Genomic DNA, 20782 nt, shown 5'->3' with positions numbered 1-20782 from the left:
CCTGGGCCCTGACCCTAAAACAACCCTAACCCTGGGACCTGGCCCTAACCTAAAACAACCCTAACCCTGGGCCCTGGCCCTGACCTAAAACAACCCTAACCCTGGGCCCTGGCCCTGACCCTAAAACAAGCCTAACCCTGGGACCTGGCCCTGACCTAAAACAACCCTAACGCTGGGCCCTGGCCCTGACTTAAAACAACCCTAACCCTGGGCCCTGGCCCTGACCCTAAAACAACCCTAACCCTGGGCCCTGGCACTAAAACAAGCCTAACCCTGGGCCCAGGTCCTGACCCTAAAACAACCCTAACCCTGGGCCCTGGCCCTGACCCTAAAACAACCCGAACCCTGGGTCCTGGCCCTGAACCTAAAACAAGCCTAACGCTGGGCCCTGGCCCTGACCCTAAAACAAGCCTAACCCTGGGCCCTGGCACTGACCCTAAAACAACCCTAACCCTGGGCCCTGTCCCTCACCCTAAAACAAGCCTAACCCTGGGCCCTGGCCCTGACCCTAAAACAACCCTAACCCTGGGCCCTGGCCCTGACCCTAAAAGAAGCCTAACCCTGGGCCCTGGCCCTGACCCTAAAACAACCCTAACCCTGGGCCCTGGCCCTGACCCTAAAACAAGCCTAACCCTGGGCCCTGGCCCTGACCCTAAAACAAGCCTAACCCTGGGCCCTGGCCCAAATTGTAATGAGGTCTGTTGGGCAAAATTCCATATAAGCATAGTATAAATTAATAAAGCAAATCGTGATAAATTAGTACGATTCACTTTCTGGAGTTTCTGACAATAAAAGTAAGGAAAATGCAGAACACAAAGACAGAGAGTAAAAAGAGAAATTAGGAAAGCTTTCTTCATGTTTAATAGGAAGACACTGGCCGTGTTCGTGCAGCGGCAGTATGTCGTGACATGACATACCTTGGAGAGAAGTTAACAGATGAGGAAGTTGATAAAAATCATCAGAGAAGCAAAATACTGGTAGCGACACTCAAGGAAACCACGAAATTTCCATAACTTATGTCAGCAAAGTGGGAATATTGTACAGTGTGTGTTGAAGTTCCTATACAACATTGTTTATCTGCCGTTTGTTTGTTTGTAAGGAATGTATATACTAAAAGTTCTTCTTGCTGTCAAAAGAATATATGTGAATAAGTCATTTTAACTTATTCTTCTGTTTTTCTTTTATCTTCCTGCCATCATCCCACAGCCTTACTTTAGAAATTTTTTCTTTAGAAAATTGAACAAGTGCTCCTTGTGGTGGCACATACCTCGAGGATGGGAGGCAGGGGTGGAAGGGTCACTTGAGGCCATTAGTTTGACACCAGCCTGGCCAACAAAGTGAGACCCCATGTCTGCAAAACAATTTAAAAATTAGCCAAGTATCGTCATGTATACCTACAGTCCCAGCTACCTCAACTTACGGAGAAAGTTCAGGGCCTGGAGAGAAGGCTGGGCGGCAGGAGCTGGGTCTAAAGAGGCCATTGTAACGATGGAGCTGTGCCTGTGGAGGCTGCTGTGAGGCAGTAGGCTCATCTGCGGAGACTGCCGTGAGGTAGGGTATGGGCCTCAATAGGCCATTGTGAGTCATGAGCTTGGTCTGTAGAGGCTGACTGGAGAGAGTTCTGGGCCTGGCGAGGCTGCCGGGAGGTAGGAGCTGGGCCAAAAGATTTAAGCACATTTACGTTTATTAGGCACTTCATTTCCATTATTACACTGGAATATATAATAAAATAATTATAGAACTCACCATAATGTAGAATCAGTGGGCGTGTTAAGCTTGTTTTCCTGAAACTGGATGGTCCCACCTGAGCGTGATGGGAGAAAGTGACAGATCAATAGGTATTAGATTCTCATAAGCACAGCGCAACCTAGATCCCTCACATGCACGGTTCACAACAGGGTGCGTTCTCCTATGAGAATCTAATGCTGCTGCTCATCTGAGAAGGTGGAGCTCAGGCGGGAATGTGAGCAAAGGGGAGTGGCTGTAAATACAGACGAAGCTTCCCTCACTCCCTCACTCGACACCACTCACCTGCTGTGTGGCTCCTTACGGCTCCATGGCTCAGGGATTGGGGACCCCTGCTCAAGTGCATCCAAAGCGACCCTTCCCACACCAGTCTTCATAGTAGTCAAGGGCAGCAACCACTTAGCTCCCAAGGCATGTGCCTCAGCTGGCATTACATCACAATCAACAGTAAGTGGTAGCTTGAGTCACTGTGAGGTCACTTCCTGGAAATCACCCTAACCCTGGGCCCTGACCCTAAAACCCTAACCCTGGGCCATGACCCTAAAACTCTAACACTGGGTCCTGACCCTAAAACCCTAACCCTGGGCCCTGACCCTAAAACCCTAACCCTGGGACATGGCCCTGAGCCTAAAACCCTAACCCTGGGCCCTTGCGCTGAGCCTAATACCCTAACTGTGGGCCCTGGCCCTGACTGTAAAACCCTAACCATGGGACCTGGCCCTAAAAGAACCCTAACCCTGGAACCTGGCCGTGACCCTAAAACAAGCCTAAACCTGGGCCCTAGCCCTGACCCTAAAACAACCCTAACCCTGGGCCCTGGCCCTGACCCTAAAACACTCCTAACCCTGGGCCGTGGACCTGACCCTAAAACAACCCTAACCCTGGGCACTGACCCTAGAACAACACTAACCCTGGGCACTGACCCTAAAATAACCCTAACCCTGGGCCCTGGCCCTGAACCTAAAAAAAGCCTAACCCTGGGCCCTGGCCCTGACCCTAAAACAACTCTAACCCTTGGCCCTGGCCCTGACCCTAAAACAACCCTATCCCTGGGCCCAGGCCCTGACCCTACAGCAAGCCTAACCCTGGGCCCTGGCCCTAACCCTAAAACAAGCCTAACCCTGGGCCCTGGCACTAAAACAAGCCTAACCCTTGGCCCAGGTCCTGACCCTAAAACAACCTTAACCCTGGGCCCTAGCCCTGACCCTAAAACAAGCCTAACACTGGGCCCTGGCCCTGACCCTAAAACAAGCCTAACCGTGGGCGCTCAACCTGACCCTAAAACAAGCCTAACCCTAGGCCCTGGCCCTGACCCTAAAACAACCCTAAACGTGGGCCCTGGCCCTGACCCTAAAACAACCCTATCCCTGGGCCCTGGCCCTGACCTAAAACAACCCTAACCCTGGGCCCTGGCCAGACCCTAAAACAACCCTAACCCTTGGCCCTTGCACTAAATCAACCCTAAACCTGCGCCAAGGACCTGACCCTATAACAACCCTAACCCTGGGCCCTGACCCTGAAACAACCCTAACCCAGGGCCCTGACCCTGAAACAACCCTAACCCTGGGCCCTGACCTTGAAACAACCCTAACCCTGGTCCCTGACCCTGAAACAACCCTATCCCTGGGCCCTGACCCTAAAACAACCCTAACCCTGGGCCCTGACCCTAAAACAACCAAAACCCTGGGCCCTCACCCTGAAAAAACCCTAACCCTGGGCCCTGACCCTGAAACAACCCTAACTCAGGGCCCTGATCCTGAAACAACCCTAACACTGGGCCCTGGCCCTGACCGTACAACAACCCTAAACCTGGGCCCTGGCCCTGACCCTAAATCAACCCTCAACCTGGGCCCTGGCCCGGACCCTTAATTAACCCTAACCCTGGGCCATGGACCTGAGCCTAAAACCCTAACCCGAGGCCCTGGCCCTGAGCCTAAAACCCTAACTCTGGGCCCTGACCCTAAAACAACCCTAACCCTGGGCCCTGGCCCTGACCCTAAAACAAACCTAACACTGGGCCCTGGCCCTGACCCTAAAACAACCCTAACCCTGGGCCCTGGTCCTGACCCTAAAACAACCCTAACCCTGGGCCCTGGCCCTGACCCTATAACAACCCTAACCCTGGGCCCTGGCCCTGACCCTAAAACAACCCTAACCATGGGCCCTGGCCCTGAGCCTAAAACAACCCTAACCCTGGGCCCTGGCCCTGACTCTAAAACACTAACCCTGGGCCCTGGCCCTGAGCCTAAAACCCTAACCCTGGGCCCTGACCCTGATCCTAAAACCCTAACCCTGGGCCCTAGCCCTGAGCCTAAAACCCTAACCCTGGGCCCTGGCCCTGAGCCTAAAACCCTAACCCTGGGCCCTGGCCCTTACCCTAAAACCCTAACCCTGGGCCCTGACCCTGATCCTAAAAATCTAATCGTGGGTCCTGACCCTAAAACAACCCTACCCTGGGCCCTGACCCTAAAACAACCCCAACCCTGGGCCCTGACCCTAAAACAACCCTAACACTGGGCCCTGACCCTAAAACAACACTAACCCTGGGCCCTGACCCTAAAACAACACTAACCCTGGGCCCTGACCCTAAAACAACCCTAACCCTGGGCCCTGACCCTTAAACAACCCTAACCCTGGGCCCTGACCCTAAAACAACCCTAACCCTGGGCCCTGACCCTAAAACAACCCTAACTCTGGGCCCTGACATTAAAACAACCCTAACCCTGGGCCCTGGCCCAAATTGTAATGAGGTCTGTTGGGCAAAATTCCATATAAGCATAGTATAAATTAATAAAGCAAATCGTGATAAATTAGTACGATTCACTTTCTGGAGTTTCTGACAATAAAAGTAAGGAAAATGCAGAACACAAAGACAGAGAGTAAAAAGAGAAATTAGGAAAGCTTTCTTCATGTTTAATAGGAAGACACTGGCCGTGTTCGTGCAGCGGCAGTATGTCGTGACATGACATACCTTGGAGAGAAGTTAACAGATGAGGAAGTTGATAAAAATCATCAGAGAAGCAAAATACTGGTAGCGACACTCAAGGAAACCACGAAATTTCCATAACTTATGTCAGCAAAGTGGGAATATTGTACAGTGTGTGTTGAAGTTCCTATACAACATTGTTTATCTGCCGTTTGTTTGTTTGTAAGGAATGTATATACTAAAAGTTCTTCCTGCTGTCAAAAGAATATGTGTGAATAAGTCATTTTAACTTATTCTTCTGTTTTTCTTTTATCTTCCTGCCATCATCCCACAGCCTTACTTTAGAAATTTTTTCTTTAGAAAATTGAACAAGTGCTCCTTGTGGTGGCACATACCTCGAGGATGGGAGGCAGGGGTGGAAGGGTCACTTGAGGCCATTAGTTTGACACCAGCCTGGCCAACAAAGTGAGACCCCATGTCTGCAAAACAATTTAAAAATTAGCCAAGTATCGTCATGTATACCTACAGTCCCAGCTACCTCAACTTACGGAGAAAGTTCAGGGCCTGGAGAGAAGGCTGGGCGGCAGGAGCTGGGTCTAAAGAGGCCATTGTAACGATGGAGCTGTGCCTGTGGAGGCTGTTGTGAGGCAGTAGGCTCATCTGCGGAGACTGCCGTGAGGTAGGGTATGGGCCTCAATAGGCCATTGTGAGTCATGAGCTTGGTCTGTAGAGGCTGACTGGAGAGAGTTCTGGGCCTGGCGAGGCTGCCGGGAGGTAGGAGCTGGGCCAAAAGATTTAAGCACATTTACGTTTATTAGGCACTTCATTTCCATTATTACACTGGAATATATAATAAAATAATTATAGAACTCACCATAATGTAGAATCAGTGGGCGTGTTCAGCTTGTTTTCCTGAAACTGGATGGTCCCACCTGAGCGTGATGGGAGAAAGTGACAGATCAATAGGTATTAGATTCTCATAAGCACAGCGCAACCTAGATCCCTCACATGCACGGTTCACAACAGGGTGCGTTCTCCTATGAGAATCTAATGCTGCTGCTCATCTGAGAAGGTGGAGCTCAGGCGGGAATGTGAGCAAAGGGGAGTGGCTGTAAATACAGACGAAGCTTCCCTCACTCCCTCACTCGACACCACTCACCTGCTGTGTGGCTCCTTACGGCTCCATGGCTCAGGGATTGGGGACCCCTGCTCAAGTGCATCCAAAGCGACCCTTCCCACACCAGTCTTCATAGTAGTCAAGGGCAGCAACCACTTAGCTCCCAAGGCATGTGCCTCAGCTGGCATTACATCACAATCAACAGTAAGTGGTAGCTTGAGTAACTGTGAGGTCACTTCCTGGAAATCACCCTAACCCTGGGCCCTGACCCTAAAACCCTAACCCTGGGCCCTGACCCTAAAACCCTAACCCTGGGCCCTGACCGTAAACACCTAACCCTGGGCCCAGGCCCAGACCCTAAAACCCTAACCCTGGGACATGGCCCTGAGCCTAAAACCCTAACCCTGGGCCCTTGCGCTGAGCCTAATACCCTAACTGTGGGCCCTGGCCCTGACTGTAAAACCCTAACCATGGGACCTGGCCCTAAAAGAACCCTAACCCTGGAACCTGGCCGTGACCCTAAAACAAGCCTAAACCTGGGCCCTAGCCCTGACCCTAAAACAACCCTAACCCTGGGCCCTGGACCTGACCCTAAAACAACCCTAACCCTGGGCACTCACCCTAAAACAACACTAACCCTGGGCACTGACCCTAAAATAACCCTAACCCTGGGCCCTGGCCCTGACCCTAAAAAAAGCCTAACCCTGGGCCCTGGCCCTGACCCTAAAACAACCCTAACCCTGGGCCCTGGCCCTAACCCTAAAACAAGCCTAAACCTGGGCCATGGCCCTGACCCTAAAACAAGCCTATCCCTGGGACCTGGCCCTGACCCTAAAAGAACCCTAACCCTGGGCCCTGCCCTTGACCATAAAACAAGAATAATCCTGGGCCCTGGCCCTGACCCTAAAACAAGCGTATCCGTAGGCCCTGGACCTGACCCTAATACAAGCCTAATACTTGGCCCTGGCCCTGACCCTAAAACAAGCCTAAACCTGGGCCCTAGCCCTGACCCTAAAACAACCCTAACCCTGGGCCCTGGCCCTGACCATAAAACAAGCCTATCCCTGGGCCCTGGACCTGACCCTAAAACAACCCTAACCCTGGGCCCTGGACCTGACCCTAAAACAACCCTAACCCTGGGCACTGACCCTAAAACATCCCTAACCCTGGGTACTGACCCTAAAATAACCATAACCCTGGGCCCTGGCCCTAACCCTAAAACAACCCTAACCCTGGGCCCTGGCCCTGACACTGAAACAACCCTTACCCTGGACCCTGGCCCTGACCCTAAAACAACCCTAACCCTGGGCCCTGGCACTAAAATAAGCCTAACCCTGGGCCCAGGTCCTGAGCCTAAAACGACCCTAACCCTGCGCCTTGGCCCTGACGCTAAAACAACCCTAACGCTGGGCCCTGGCCCTGACCCTAAAACAACCCTAATCCTGGGCCCTGGCAATGACCCTAAAACAACCCTAACCCTGGGCCCTGGCCCTGACCCAAAAACAAGCCTAACCCTGGGCCCTGGCCCTGACCCTAAAACAAGCCTAACCCTGGGACCTGGCCCTGACCCTAAAACAACCCTAACCCTGTGCCCTGTCCCTGACCCTAAAACAACCCTAACCCTCGGCCCTGGCCCTGACCCTAAAACAACCCTAATCCTGGGCCCTGGCGCTGACCTAAAACAAGCCTAACCCTGGGCCCTGGCCCTGACCCTAAAACAACCCTAACCCTGGGCCCTGGCAGTAAAACAAGCCTCACACTGGGCCCAGGTCCAGACCCTAAAACAACCCTAACCCTGGGCCCTGGCCCAGACCCTAAAACAGGCCTAACCCTGGGCCCTGGCCCTGACCCTAAAACAACGCTAACCCTGGGCCCTATCACTGACCCTAAAACAAGCCTAACGCTCGGCCCTGGCCCTGACCCTAAAACAAGCCTAACCCTGGGCCCTGGCCCTGACCCTAAAACAAGCCTAAACCTGGGCCCTGGCCCTGACCCTAAAACAAACCTAACCCTGGGCCCTGGCCCTGACCCTAAAACAACCCTAACCGTGGGCCCTGGCACTAAAACAAGCCTAAACCTGGGCCCTGGCACTGACCCTAAAACAAGCCTAATCCTGGGCCCTGGCCCTGAACCTACAACAACCCTAACGCTGGGCACTGGCCCTGACCCTAAAACAAGCCTAACCCTGGTCCCTGGCCCTCACCCTAAAACAACCCTAACCGTGGGCCCTGGCCCTGACCCTAAAACAAGCCTAACCCTGGGCCCTGGCCCTGACCCTAAAACAAGCCTAACCCTGGGCCCTGGCCCTGACCCTAAAACAACCCTAACCCTGGGCCCTGGCCCTGACCCTAAAACAACCCTAACCCTGGGCCCTGGCACTAAAACAAGCCTAAACCTGGGCCCAGATCCTGACCCTAAAACAACCGTAACCCTGGGCCCTGGCCTTGACCCTAAAACACCCCTAACCCTGGGCCCTGGGCCTGACCCTAATACAACCCTAACCCTGGGCCCTGTCCTTGACCCTAAAACAAGCCTAATCCTGGGCCCTGGCCCTGACCCTAAAACAAGCCTAACCGTGGGCCCAGGACCTGACCCTAAAACAAGCCTAACCCTAGGCCCTGGCCCTGACCCTAAAACAACCCTAACCCTGGGCCCTATCCCTGACCCAAAAACAAGCCTAACCCTGGGCCCTGGCCATGTCCAAAAACAACCCTAACCCTGGGCACTGACCCTAAAACAAGCCTAACCCTGGATCCTGGCCCTAACCCTAAAACAACCCTAACCCTGGGCCCTGGCCCTGACACGGAAACAACCCTTACCCTGGACCCTGGCCCTGACCTTAAAACAACCCTAACCCTGGGCCCGGGCACTGACCCTAAAACAACCCTAATCCTGGGCCCTGGCCCTGACCTAAAACAACCCTAAACCTGGACCCTGTCCCTGACCCTAAAACAACCGTAAACCTGGGCCCTGGCACTAAAACAAGCCTAACACTGGGCCCAGGTCCTGACCCTAAAACAACCCTAACCCTGTGCCCTGGCCCTGACCCTAAAACAAGCCTAAGCCTGGGCCCTGGCCCTGACCCTAAAACAACCCTAACCCTGGGCCCTGTCCCTGACCCTAAAACAAGCCTAACGCTCGGCCCTGGCCCTGACCCTAAAACAAGCCTAACCCTGGGCCCTGGCCCTGTCCCTAAAACAAGCCTAAACCTGGGCCCTAGCCCTGACCCTAAAACAACCCTAACCCTGGGCCCTGGCCCTGACCCTAAAACAACCCTAACCCTGGGACCTGGCCCTGACCTAAAACAGCCCTAACACTGGGCCATGGCCCTGACCTAAAACAACCCTAAACCTGGGCCCTGGCCCTGACCCTAAATCAAGCCTAACCCTGCGCCCTCGCCCTGACCCTAAAAAAACCCTAACCCTGGGCCCTGGCCCTAACCCTGACCCTAAAACAACCCTAACCCTGGGACCTGGCTCAGACCCTAAAACAAGCCTAACCCTGGGCCCTGGCCCTGACCCTAAAACAAGCCTAACCCTGGGCCCAGGTCCTGACCCTAAAACAATCCTAACCCTGGGCCCTGGCCCTGACCCTAAAACAACCCTAACCCAGGGCCCTGGCCCTGAACTTAAAACAACCCTAACCCTGGGCCCTGGACCTTACCCTAAAACAACCCTAAACCTTGGCCCTGGCCCTGACCCTAAAACAACCCTAACCCTGGGCCCTGGCCCTGACCCTAAAACAAGCCTAACCCTGGGCCCTAGCCCTGACCCTAAAACAACCCTAACCCTGGGCCCTGACACTGACCCTATAACAAACCTATCCCTGGGCCCTGACCCTGACCCTAAAATAAACCCAACCATGGGCACTAACCCTAAAACAATCCTAACCCTGGGCCCTGACCCTAAAACAACCCTAACCCTGGGACCTGGCCCTGACCTAAAACAACCCTAAACCTGGGCCCTGGCACTGACCTAAAACAACCCTAACCCTGGGCCCTGGCCCTGACCCTAAAACAAGCCTAACCCTGGGACCTGGCCCTGACCTAAAACAACACTAACGCTGGGCCCTGGCCCTGACTTAAAACAACCCTAACCCTGGGCCCTGGCCCTGACCCTAAAACAACCCTAACCCTGGGCCCTGGCACTAAAACAAGCCTAACCCTGGGCCCAGGTCCTTACCCTAAAACAACCCTAACCCTGGGCCCTGGCCCTGACCCTAAAACAACCCGAACCCTGGGTCCTGGCCCTGAACCTAAAACAAGCCTAACACTGGGCCCTGGCCCTGACCCTAAAACAAGCCTAACCCTGGGCCCTGGCACTGACCCTAAAACAACCCTAACCCTGGGCCCTGTCCCTCACCCTAAAACAAGCCTAACCCTGGGCCCTGGCCCTGACCCTAAAACAACCCTAACCCTGGGCCCTAGCCCTGACCCTAAAAGAAGCCTAACCCTGGGCCCTGGCCCTGAACCTAAAACAACCCTAACCCTGGGCCCTGGCCCTGACCCTAAAACAAGCCTAACCCTGGGCCCTGGCCCTGACCCTAAAACAAGCCTAACCCTGGGCCCTGGCCCTGACCCTAAAACAAGCCTAACCCTGGGCCCTGGCCCTGACCCTAAACCAAGCCTAACCCTGGGCCCTGGCCCTGACCCTAAAACAAGCCTAACCCTGGGACCTGGCCCTGACCCTAAAACAAGCCTAACCCTGGGCCCTGCCCTGACCGTAAAACAACCCTAACGCTGGGCCCTGTCCCAGACCCTAAAACACCCCTTAACCGGGGCCCTGGCCCTGACCTTAAAACAACCCTAATGATGGGCCCTGGCACTGACCTAAAACAACCCTGACCCTGGGCCCTGGCCCTGACCCTAAAACAACCCGAACCCTGGGCCCTGGCACTAAAACAAGCCTAACACTGGGCCCAGGTCCTGACCCTAAAACAACCCTAACCCTGGGCCCTGGCCCTGACCCTAAAACAAGCCTAAGCCTGGGCCCTGGCCCTGACCCTAAAACAACCCTAACCCTGGGCCCTGTCCCTGACCCTAAAACAAGCCTAACGCTCGGCCCTGGCCCTGACCCTAAAACAAGCCTAACCCTGGGCCCTCGCCCTGTCCCTAAAACAAGCCTAAACCTGGGCCCTGGCCCTGACCCTAAAACAACCCTAACCCTGGGCCCTGGCCCTGACCCTATAACAACCCTAACCCTGGGCCCTGGCCCTGACCCTAAAACAACCCTAACCATGGGCCCTGGCCCTGAGCCTAAAACAACCCTAACCCTGGGCCCTGGCCCTGACTCTAAAACACTAACCCTGGGCCCTGGCCCTGAGCCTAAAACCCTAACCCTGGGCCCTGACCCTGATCCTAAAACCCTAACCCTGGGCCCTAGCCCTGAGCCTAAAACCCTAACCCTGGGCCCTGGCCCTGAGCCTAAAACCCTAACCCTGGGCCCTGGCCCTTACCCTAAAACCCTAACCCTCGGCCCTGACCCTGATCCTAAAAATCTAATCGTGGGTCCTGACCCTAAAACAACCCTACCCTGGGCCCTGACCCTAAAACAACCCCAACCCTGGGCCCTGACCCTAAAACAACCCTAACACTGGGCCCTGACCCTAAAACAACACTAACCCTGGGCCCTGACCCTAAAACAACACTAACCCTGGGCCCTGACCCTAAAACAACCCTAACCCTGGGCCCTGACCCTTAAACAACCCTAACCCTGGGCCCTGACCCTAAAACAACCCTAACCCTGGGCCCTGACCCTAAAACAACCCTAACTCTGGGCCCTGACATTAAAACAACCCTAACCCTGGGCCCTGGCCCAAATTGTAATGAGGTCTGTTGGGCAAAATTCCATATAAGCATAGTATAAATTAATAAAGCAAATCGTGATAAATTAGTACGATTCACTTTCTGGAGTTTCTGACAATAAAAGTAAGGAAAATGCAGAACACAAAGACAGAGAGTAAAAAGAGAAATTAGGAAAGCTTTCTTCATGTTTAATAGGAAGACACTGGCCGTGTTCGTGCAGCGGCAGTATGTCGTGACATGACATACCTTGGAGAGAAGTTAACAGATGAGGAAGTTGATAAAAATCATCAGAGAAGCAAAATACTGGTAGCGACACTCAAGGAAACCACGAAATTTCCATAACTTATGTCAGCAAAGTGGGAATATTGTACAGTGTGTGTTGAAGTTCCTATACAACATTGTTTATCTGCCGTTTGTTTGTTTGTAAGGAATGTATATACTAAAAGTTCTTCCTGCTGTCAAAAGAATATGTGTGAATAAGTCATTTTAACTTATTCTTCTGTTTTTTTTTATCTTCCTGCCATCATCCCACAGCCTTACTTTAGAAATTTTTTCTTTAGAAAATTGAACAAGTGCTCCTTGTGGTGGCACATACCTCGAGGATGGGAGGCAGGGGTGGAAGGGTCACTTGAGGCCATTAGTTTGACACCAGCCTGGCCAACAAAGTGAGACCCCATGTCTGCAAAACAATTTAAAAATTAGCCAAGTATCGTCATGTATACCTACAGTCCCAGCTACCTCAACTTACGGAGAAAGTTCAGGGCCTGGAGAGAAGGCTGGGCGGCAGGAGCTGGGTCTAAAGAGGCCATTGTAACGATGGAGCTGTGCCTGTGGAGGCTGTTGTGAGGCAGTAGGCTCATCTGCGGAGACTGCCGTGAGGTAGGGTATGGGCCTCAATAGGCCATTGTGAGTCATGAGCTTGGTCTGTAGAGGCTGACTGGAGAGAGTTCTGGGCCTGGCGAGGCTGCCGGGAGGTAGGAGCTGGGCCAAAAGATTTAAGCACATTTACGTTTATTAGGCACTTCATTTCCATTATTACACTGGAATATATAATAAAATAATTATAGAACTCACCATAATGTAGAATCAGTGGGCGTGTTAAGCTTGTTTTCCTGAAACTGGATGGTCCCACCTGAGCGTGATGGGAGAAAGTGACAGATCAATAGGTATTAGATTCTCATAAGCACAGCGCAACCTAGATCCCTCACATGCACGGTTCACAACAGGGTGCGTTCTCCTATGAGAATCTAATGCTGCTGCTCATCTGAGAAGGTGGAGCTCAGGCGGGAATGTGAGCAAAGGGGAGTGGCTGTAAATACAGACGAAGCTTCCCTCACTCCCTCACTCGACACCACTCACCTGCTGTGTGGCTCCTTACGGCTCCATGGCTCAGGGATTGGGGACCCCTGCTCAAGTGCATCCAAAGCGACCCTTCCCACACCAGTCTTCATAGTAGTCAAGGGCAGCAACCACTTAGCTCCCAAGGCATGTGCCTCAGCTGGCATTACATCACAATCAACAGTAAGTGGTAGCTTGAGTCACTGTGAGCTCACTTCCTGGAAATCACCCTACCCCTGGGCCCTGACCCTAAAACCCTAACCCTGGGCCCTGACCGTAAAACCCTAACCCTGGGCCCTGACCCTAAAACCCTAACCCTGGGCCCTGACCGTAAACACCTAACCCTGGGCCCAGGCCCTGACCCTAAAACCCTAACCCTGGGACATGGCTCTGAGCCTATAACCCTAACCCTGGGCCCTTGCGCTGAGCCTAATACCCTAACTGTGGGCCCTGGCCCTGACTGTAAAACCCTAACCATGGGACCTGGCCCTAAAAGAACCCTAACCCTGGGACCTGGCCGTGACCCTAAAACAAGCCTAAACCTGGGCCCTAGCCCTGACCCTAAAACAACCCTAACCCTGGGCCCTGGCCCTGACCCTAAAACACTCCTAACCCTGGGCCGTGGACCTGACCCTAAAACAACCCTAACCCTGGGCACTGACCCTAAAACAACACTAACCCTGGGCACTGACCCTAAAATAACCCTAACCCTGGGCCCTGGCCCTGAACCTAAAAAAAGCCTAACCCTGGGCCCTGGCCCTGACCCTTAAACAAGCCTAACCGTGGGCGCTCGACCTGACCCTAAAACAAGCCTAACCCTAGGCCCTGGCCCTGACCCTAAAACAACCCTAAACGTGGGCCCTGGCCCTGACGCTAAAACAACCCTATCCCTGGGCCCTGGCCCTGACCTAAAACAACCCTAACCCTGGGCCCTGGCCAGACCCTAAAACAACCCTAACCCTTGGCCCTTGCACTAAATCAACCCTAAACCTGCGCCAAGGACCTGACCCTAAAACAACCCTAACCCTGGGCCCTGACCCTAAAACAACCCTAACCCAGGGCCCTGACCCTGAAACAACCCTAACCCTGGGCCCTGACCTTGAAACAAACCTAACCCTGGTCCCTGACCCTGAAACAACCCTATCCCTGGGCCCTGACCCTAAAACAACCCTAACCCTGGGCCCTGACCCTAAAACAACCAAAACCCTGGGCCCTCACCCTGAAAAAACCCTAACCCTGGGCCCTGACCCTGAAACAACCCTAACTCAGGGCCCTGATCCTGAAACAACCCTAACACTGGGCCCTGGCCCTGACCGTACAACAACCCTAAACCTGGGCCCTGGCCCGGACCCTAAATCAACCCTAAACCTGGGCCCTGGCCCTGACCCTTAATTAACCCTAACCCTGGGCCATGGCCCTGAGCCTAAAACCCTAACCCGAGGCCCTGGCCCTGAGCCTAAAACCCTAACTCTGGGCCCTGACCCTAAAACAACCCTAACCCTGTGCCCTGGCCCTAACCCTAAAACAAACCTAACACTGGGCCCTGGCCCTGACCCTAAAACAACCCTAACCCTGGGCCCTGGTCCTGACCCTAAAACAACCCTAACCCTGGGCCCTGGCCCTGACCCTATAACAACCCTAACCCTGGGCCCTGGCCCTGACCCTAAAACAACCCTAACCATGGGCCCTGGCCCTGAGCCTAAAACAACCCTAACCCTGGGCCCTGGCCCTGACTCTAAAACACTAACCCTGGGCCCTGGCCCTGAGCCTAAAACCCTAACCCTGGGCCCTGACCCTGATCCTAAAACCCTAACCCTGGGCCCTAGCCCTGAGCCTAAAACCCTAACCCTGGGCCCTGGCCCTGAGCCTAAAACCCTAACCCTGGGCCCTGGCCCTTACCCTAAAACCCTAACCCTGGGCCCTGACCCTGATCCTAAAAATCTAATCGTGGGTCCTGACCTTAAAACAACCCTACCCTGGGCCCTGACCCTAAAACAACCCCAACCCTGGGCCCTGACCCTAAAACAACCCTAACACTGGGCCCTGACCCTAAAACAACACTAACCCTGGGCCCTGACCCTAAAACAACACCAACCCTGGGCCCTGACCCTAAAACAACCCTAACCCTGGGCCCTGAACCTTAAACAACCCTAACCATGGGCCCTGACCCTAAAACAACCCTAGCCCTGGGCCCTGACCCTAAAACAACCCTAACTCTGGGCCCTGACATTAAAACAACCCTAACCCTGGGCCCTGGCCCAAATTGTAATGAGGTCTGTTGGGCAAAATTCCATATAAGCATAGTATAAATTAATAAAGCAAATCGTGATAAATTAGTACGATTCACTTTCTGGAGTTTCTGACAATAAAAGTAAGGAAAATGCAGAACACAAAGACAGAGAGTAAAAAGAGAAATTAGGAAAGCTTTCTTCATGTTTAATAGGAAGACACTGGCCATGTTCGTGCAGCGGCAGTATGTCGTGACATGACATACCTTGGAGAGAAGTTAACAGATGAGGAAGTTGATAAAAATCATCAGAGAAGCAAAATACTGGTAGCGACACTCAAGGAAACCACGAAATTTCCATAACTTATGTCAGCAAAGTGGGAATATTGTACAGTGTGTGTTGAAGTTCCTATACAACATTGTTTATCTGCCGTTTGTTTGTTTGTAAGGAATGTATATACTAAAAGTTCTTCCTGCTGTCAAAAGAATATGTGTGAATAAGTCATTTTAACTTATTCTTCTGTTTTTCTTTTATCTTCCTGCCATCATCCCACAGCCTTACTTTAGAAATTTTTTCTTTAGAAAATTGAACAAGTGCTCCTTGTGGTGGCACATACCTCGAGGATGGGAGGCAGGGGTGGAAGGGTCACTTGAGGCCATTAGTTTGACACCAGCCTGGCCAACAAAGTGAGACCCCATGTCTGCAAAACAATTTAAAAATTAGCCAAGTATCGTCATGTATACCTACAGTCCCAGCTACCTCAACTTACGGAGAAAGTTCAGGGCCTGGAGAGAAGGCTGGGCGGCAGGAGCTGGGTCTAAAGAGGCCATTGTAACGATGGAGCTGTGCCTGTGGAGGCTGTTGTGAGGCAGTAGGCTCATCTGCGGAGACTGCCGTGAGGTAGGGTATGGGCCTCAATAGGCCATTGTGAGTCATGAGCTTGGTCTGTAGAGGCTGACTGGAGAGAGTTCTGGGCCTGGCGAGGCTGCCGGGAGGTAGGAGCTGGGCCAAAAGATTTAAGCACATTTACGTTTATTAGGCACTTCATTTCCATTATTACACTGGAATATATAATAAAATAATTATAGAACTCACCATAATGTAGAATCAGTGGGCGTGTTCAGCTTGTTTTCCTGAAACTGGATGGTCCCACCTGAGCGTGATGGGAGAAAGTGACAGATCAATAGGTATTAGATTCTCATAAGCACAGCGCAACCTAGATCCCTCACATGCACGGTTCACAACAGGGTGCGTTCTCCTATGAGAATCTAATGCTGCTGCTCATCTGAGAAGGTGGAGCTCAGGCGGGAATGTGAGCAAAGGGGAGTGGCTGTAAATACAGACGAAGCTTCCCTCACTCCCTCACTCGACACCACTCACCTGCTGTGTGGCTCCTTACGGCTCCATGGCTCAGGGATTGGGGACCCCTGCTCAAGTGCATCCAAAGCGACCCTTCCCACACCAGTCTTCATAGTAGTCAAGGGCAGCAACCACTTAGCTCCCAAGGCATGTGCCTCAGCTGGCATTACATCACAATCAACAGTAAGTGGTAGCTTGAGTCACTGTGAGGTCACTTCCTGGAAATCACCCTAACCCTGGGCCCTGACCCTAAAACCCTAACCCTGGGCCATGACCCTAAAACTCTGACACTGGGTCCTGACCCTAAAACCCTAACCCTGGGCCCTGACCCTAAAACCCTAACCCTGGGACATGGCCCTGAGCCTAAAACCCTAACCCTGGGCCCTTGCGCTGAGCCTAATACCCTAACTGTGGGCCCTGGCCCTGACTGTAAAACCCTAACCATGGGACCTGACCCTAAAAGAACCCTAACCCTGGGACCTGGCCATGACCCTAAAACAAGCCTAAACCTGGGCCCTAGCCCTGACCCTAAAACAACCCTAACCCTGGGCCCTGGCCCTGACCCTAAAACACGCCTAACCCTGGGCCATGGACCTGACCCTAAAACAACCCTAACCCTGGGCACTGACCCGAAAACAACACTAACCCTGGGCACTGACCCTAAAATAACCCTAACCCTGGGCCCTGGCCCTGACCCTAAAAAAAGCCTAACCCTGGGCCCTGGCCCTGACCCTAAAACAACCCTAACCCTTGGCCCTGGCCCTGACCCTAAAACAACCCTATCCCTGGGTCCTGGCCCTGACCCTACAACAAGCCCAACCCTGGGCCCTGGCCCTAACCCTAAAACAAGCCTAACCCTGGGCCCTGGCACTAAAACAAGCCTAAGCCTGGGCCCAGGTCCTGACCCTAAAACAACCTTAACCCTGGACCCTAGCCCTGACCCTAAAACAAGCCTAACACTGGGCCCTGGCCCTAAAACAAGCCTAACCGTGGGCGCTCGACCTGACCCTAAAACAACCCTAACCCTGGGACCTGGCCCTGACCCTAAAACAACCCTAACCCTCGGCCCTGGCCCTGACCTAAAACAACCCTAAACCTGGGCCCCGGCCCTGACCCTAAAACAACCCTAACCCTGGGCCCTGGCACTAAAACAAGCCTAACCCTGGGCCCAGGTCCTGACCCTAAGACAACCGTAACCCTGGGCCCTGTCCCTGACCCTAAAACAAGCCTAACCCTGGGCCCTGGCCCTGACCCTAAAACAAGCCTAACCCTGGGACCTGGCCCTGACCCTAAAACAAGCCTAACCCTGGGCCCTGGCCCTGACCCTAAAACAACCCTAACGCTGGGCCCTGGCCCTGACCCTAAAACACCCCTAAACCTGGGCCCTGGCCCTGACCCTAAAACAACCCTAATGCTGGGCCCTGGCCCTGACCTAAAACAACCCTGACCCTGGACCCTGGCCTTGACCCTAAAACAACCCGAACCCTGGGCCCTGGCACTAAAACAAGCCTAACCCTGGGCCCAGGTCCTGACCCTAAAACAACCCTAACCCTGGGCCCTGGCCCTGACCCTAAAACAACCCTAACGCTGGGCCCTGGCCCTAACCCTAAAACAACCCTAACCCTGGGCCCTGGCCCTAACCCTAAAACAAGCCTAACCCTGGGCCATGGCCCTGACCCTAAAACAAGCCTATCCTTGGGACCTGGCCCTGACCCTAAAAAAACCCTAACCCTGGGCCCTGTCCTTGACCCTAAAACAAGCCTAATCCTGGGCCCTGGCCCTGACCCTAAAACAAGCGTATCCGTGGGCCCTGGACCTCACACTAAAACAACCCTAACCCTGGGCCCTGGCCCTGACCCTAAACCAAGCCTAACCCTGGGCCCTGGCCCTGACCCTACAACAACCATAACCCTGGGCCCTGGACCTGACCCTAAAACAAACCTATCCCTGGGCCCTGGCCCTGACCCTAAAACAAACGTATCCCTTGGCCCTGGCCCTGACCTAAAACAACCCTAAACCTGGGCCCTGGCCCTGACCCTAAAACACCCCTAAACCTGGGCCCTGGCCCTGACCCTAAAACAAGCCTAATCCTGGGCCCTGGCCCTGACCTAAATCAACCCTGACCCTGGGCCCTGGCACTAAAACAAGGCTAACCTTGGGCCCAGGTCCTGCCCCTAAAACAACCCTAACCCTGGGCCCTAGCCCTGACCCTAAAACAACCCTAACGCTGGGCCCTGGCCCTGACCCTAAAACAACCCTAACCCTGGGCCCTGTCCCTGACCCTAAAACAAGCCTAACGCTCGGCCCTGGCCCTGACCCTAAAACAAGCCTAACCCTGGGCCCTGGCCCTGACACTAAAACAAGCCTAAACCTGGGCCCTGGCCCTGACCCTAAAACAAAACTAACCCTGGGCCCTGGCCCTGACCCTAAAAGAAGCCTAACCCTGGGCCCTGGCCCTGACCCTAAAGCAACCCTAACCATGGGCCCTGGCCCTGATCCTAAAACAAGCCTAACCCTGGGCCCTGGCCCTGACCCTAAAACAACCCTAACCCTGGGCCCTGGACCTGACCCTGAAACAAGCCTAACCCTGGGCCCTGGCCCTGACCCTAAAACAACCCTAACCCTGTGACCTGGACCTGACCCTAAAACAAGCCTAACCCTGGGCCCTGACCCTGACCCTAAAACAACCCTAACCCTGGGCACTGACCCTAAAACTTCCATAACCCTGGGTACTGACCCTAAAATAACCATAACCCTGGGCCCTGGCCCTAACTCTAAAACAACCCTAACCCTGGGCCCTGGCCCTGACACTGAAACAACCCTTACCCTGGACCCTGGCCCTGACCCTAAAACACCCCTAAACCTGGGCCCTGTCCCTGACCCTAAAACAACCCTGATGCTGGGCCCTGGCCCTGACCTAAAACAACCCTGACCCTGAGCCCTGGCCATGACCCTAAAAGAACCCTAACCCTGGGCCCTGGCACTAAAATAAGCCTAACCCTGGGCCCAGGTCCTGAGCCTAAAATGACCCTAACCCTGCGCCTTGGCCCTGACCCTAAAACAACCCTAACGCTGGGCCCTGGCCCTGACCCTAAAACAACCCTAATCCTGGGCCCTGGCCATGACCCTAAAACAAGCCTAAACCTGGGCCCTGGCCCTGACCCAAAAACAACCCTAACCCTGGGCCCTGGCCCTGACCTAAAACAACCCTAAACCTGGGCCCCGGCCCTGACCCTAAAACAACCCTAACCCTGGGCCCTGGCACTAAAACAAGCCTAACCCTGGGCCCAGGTCCTGACCCTAAAACAACCCTAACCCTGGGCCCTGTCCTTGACCCTAAAACAAGCCTAATCCTGGGCCCTGGCCCTGAACCTACAACAACCCTAACGCTGGGCCCTGGCCCTGACCCTAAAAGAAGCCTAAGCCTGGGCCCTGGCCCTGACCCTAAAGCAACCCTAACCGTGGGCCCTGGCCCTGATCCTAAAACAAGCCTAACCCTGAGCCCTGGCCCTGACCCTAAAACAACCCTAACCCTGGGCCCTGGCCCTGATCCTAAAACAAGCCTAACCCTGGGCCCTGGCCCTGACCCTAAAACAACCCTAACCCTGGCACCTGGACCTGACCCTAAAACAAGCCTAACCCTGGGCCCTGACCCTGACCCTAAAACAACCCTAACCCTGGGCCCTGGCCCTGACCCTAAAAAAACCCTATCCCTGGGCCCTCGCCCTGACCCTAAAACAAGCCTAAAACTGGGCCCTGGACCTGACCCTAAAACAACCCTAACCCTGGGCCCTGGCCATGACCCTAAAACAAGCCTAACCCTGGGCCCTGGCCCTGACCCTAAAACAATCCTAACCCTGGGCCCTGTCCCTGACCCTAAAACAAGCCTAACCCTGGGCCCTGGCCCTGACCCTAAAACAAGCCTAACCCTGGGACCTGGCCCTGACCCTAAAACAAGCCTAACCCTGGGCCCTGGCCCTGACCCTAAAACAACCCTAACGCTGGGCCCTGGCACTGACCCTAAAACACCCCTAAACCTGGGCCCTGTCCCTGACCCTAAAACAACCCTAATGCTGGGCCCTGGCCCTGACCTAAAACAACCCTGACCCTGGACCCTGGCCTTGACCCTAAAACAACCCGAACCCTGGGCCCTGGCACTAAAACAAGCCTAACCCTGGGCCCAGGTCCTGACCCTAAAACAACCCTAACCCTGGGCCCTGGCCCTGACCCTAAAACAACCCTAACGCTGGGCCCTGGCCCTAACC

General features: G+C 54.0%; 1 long non-coding RNA gene across 1 annotated transcript; it reads right to left on the bottom strand.

Moving 5' to 3' along the window:
• Positions 1 to 1401: 1401 nt before the first annotated feature.
• On the bottom strand, positions 1402 to 16656 carry LOC129525652 (uncharacterized). The gene is made up of 9 exons (XR_008670081.2): positions 16539 to 16656; positions 16254 to 16311; positions 15928 to 16160; positions 12667 to 12724; positions 12341 to 12573; positions 5547 to 5604; positions 5221 to 5453; positions 1747 to 1804; positions 1402 to 1653 (listed from the first exon to the last, which is right to left on the bottom strand). It is a non-coding gene; the product is annotated as an uncharacterized lncRNA (long non-coding RNA).
• Positions 16657 to 20782: the final 4126 nt, after the last annotated feature.

The sequence above is a fragment of the Gorilla gorilla genome, chromosome 10 (genome assembly GCF_029281585.2).
Source record: "Gorilla gorilla gorilla isolate KB3781 chromosome 10, NHGRI_mGorGor1-v2.1_pri, whole genome shotgun sequence".
Classification (NCBI taxonomy): Eukaryota; Metazoa; Chordata; class Mammalia; order Primates; family Hominidae; genus Gorilla; species Gorilla gorilla.
This window is presented reverse-complemented; position numbering and strand designations above follow the sequence as displayed.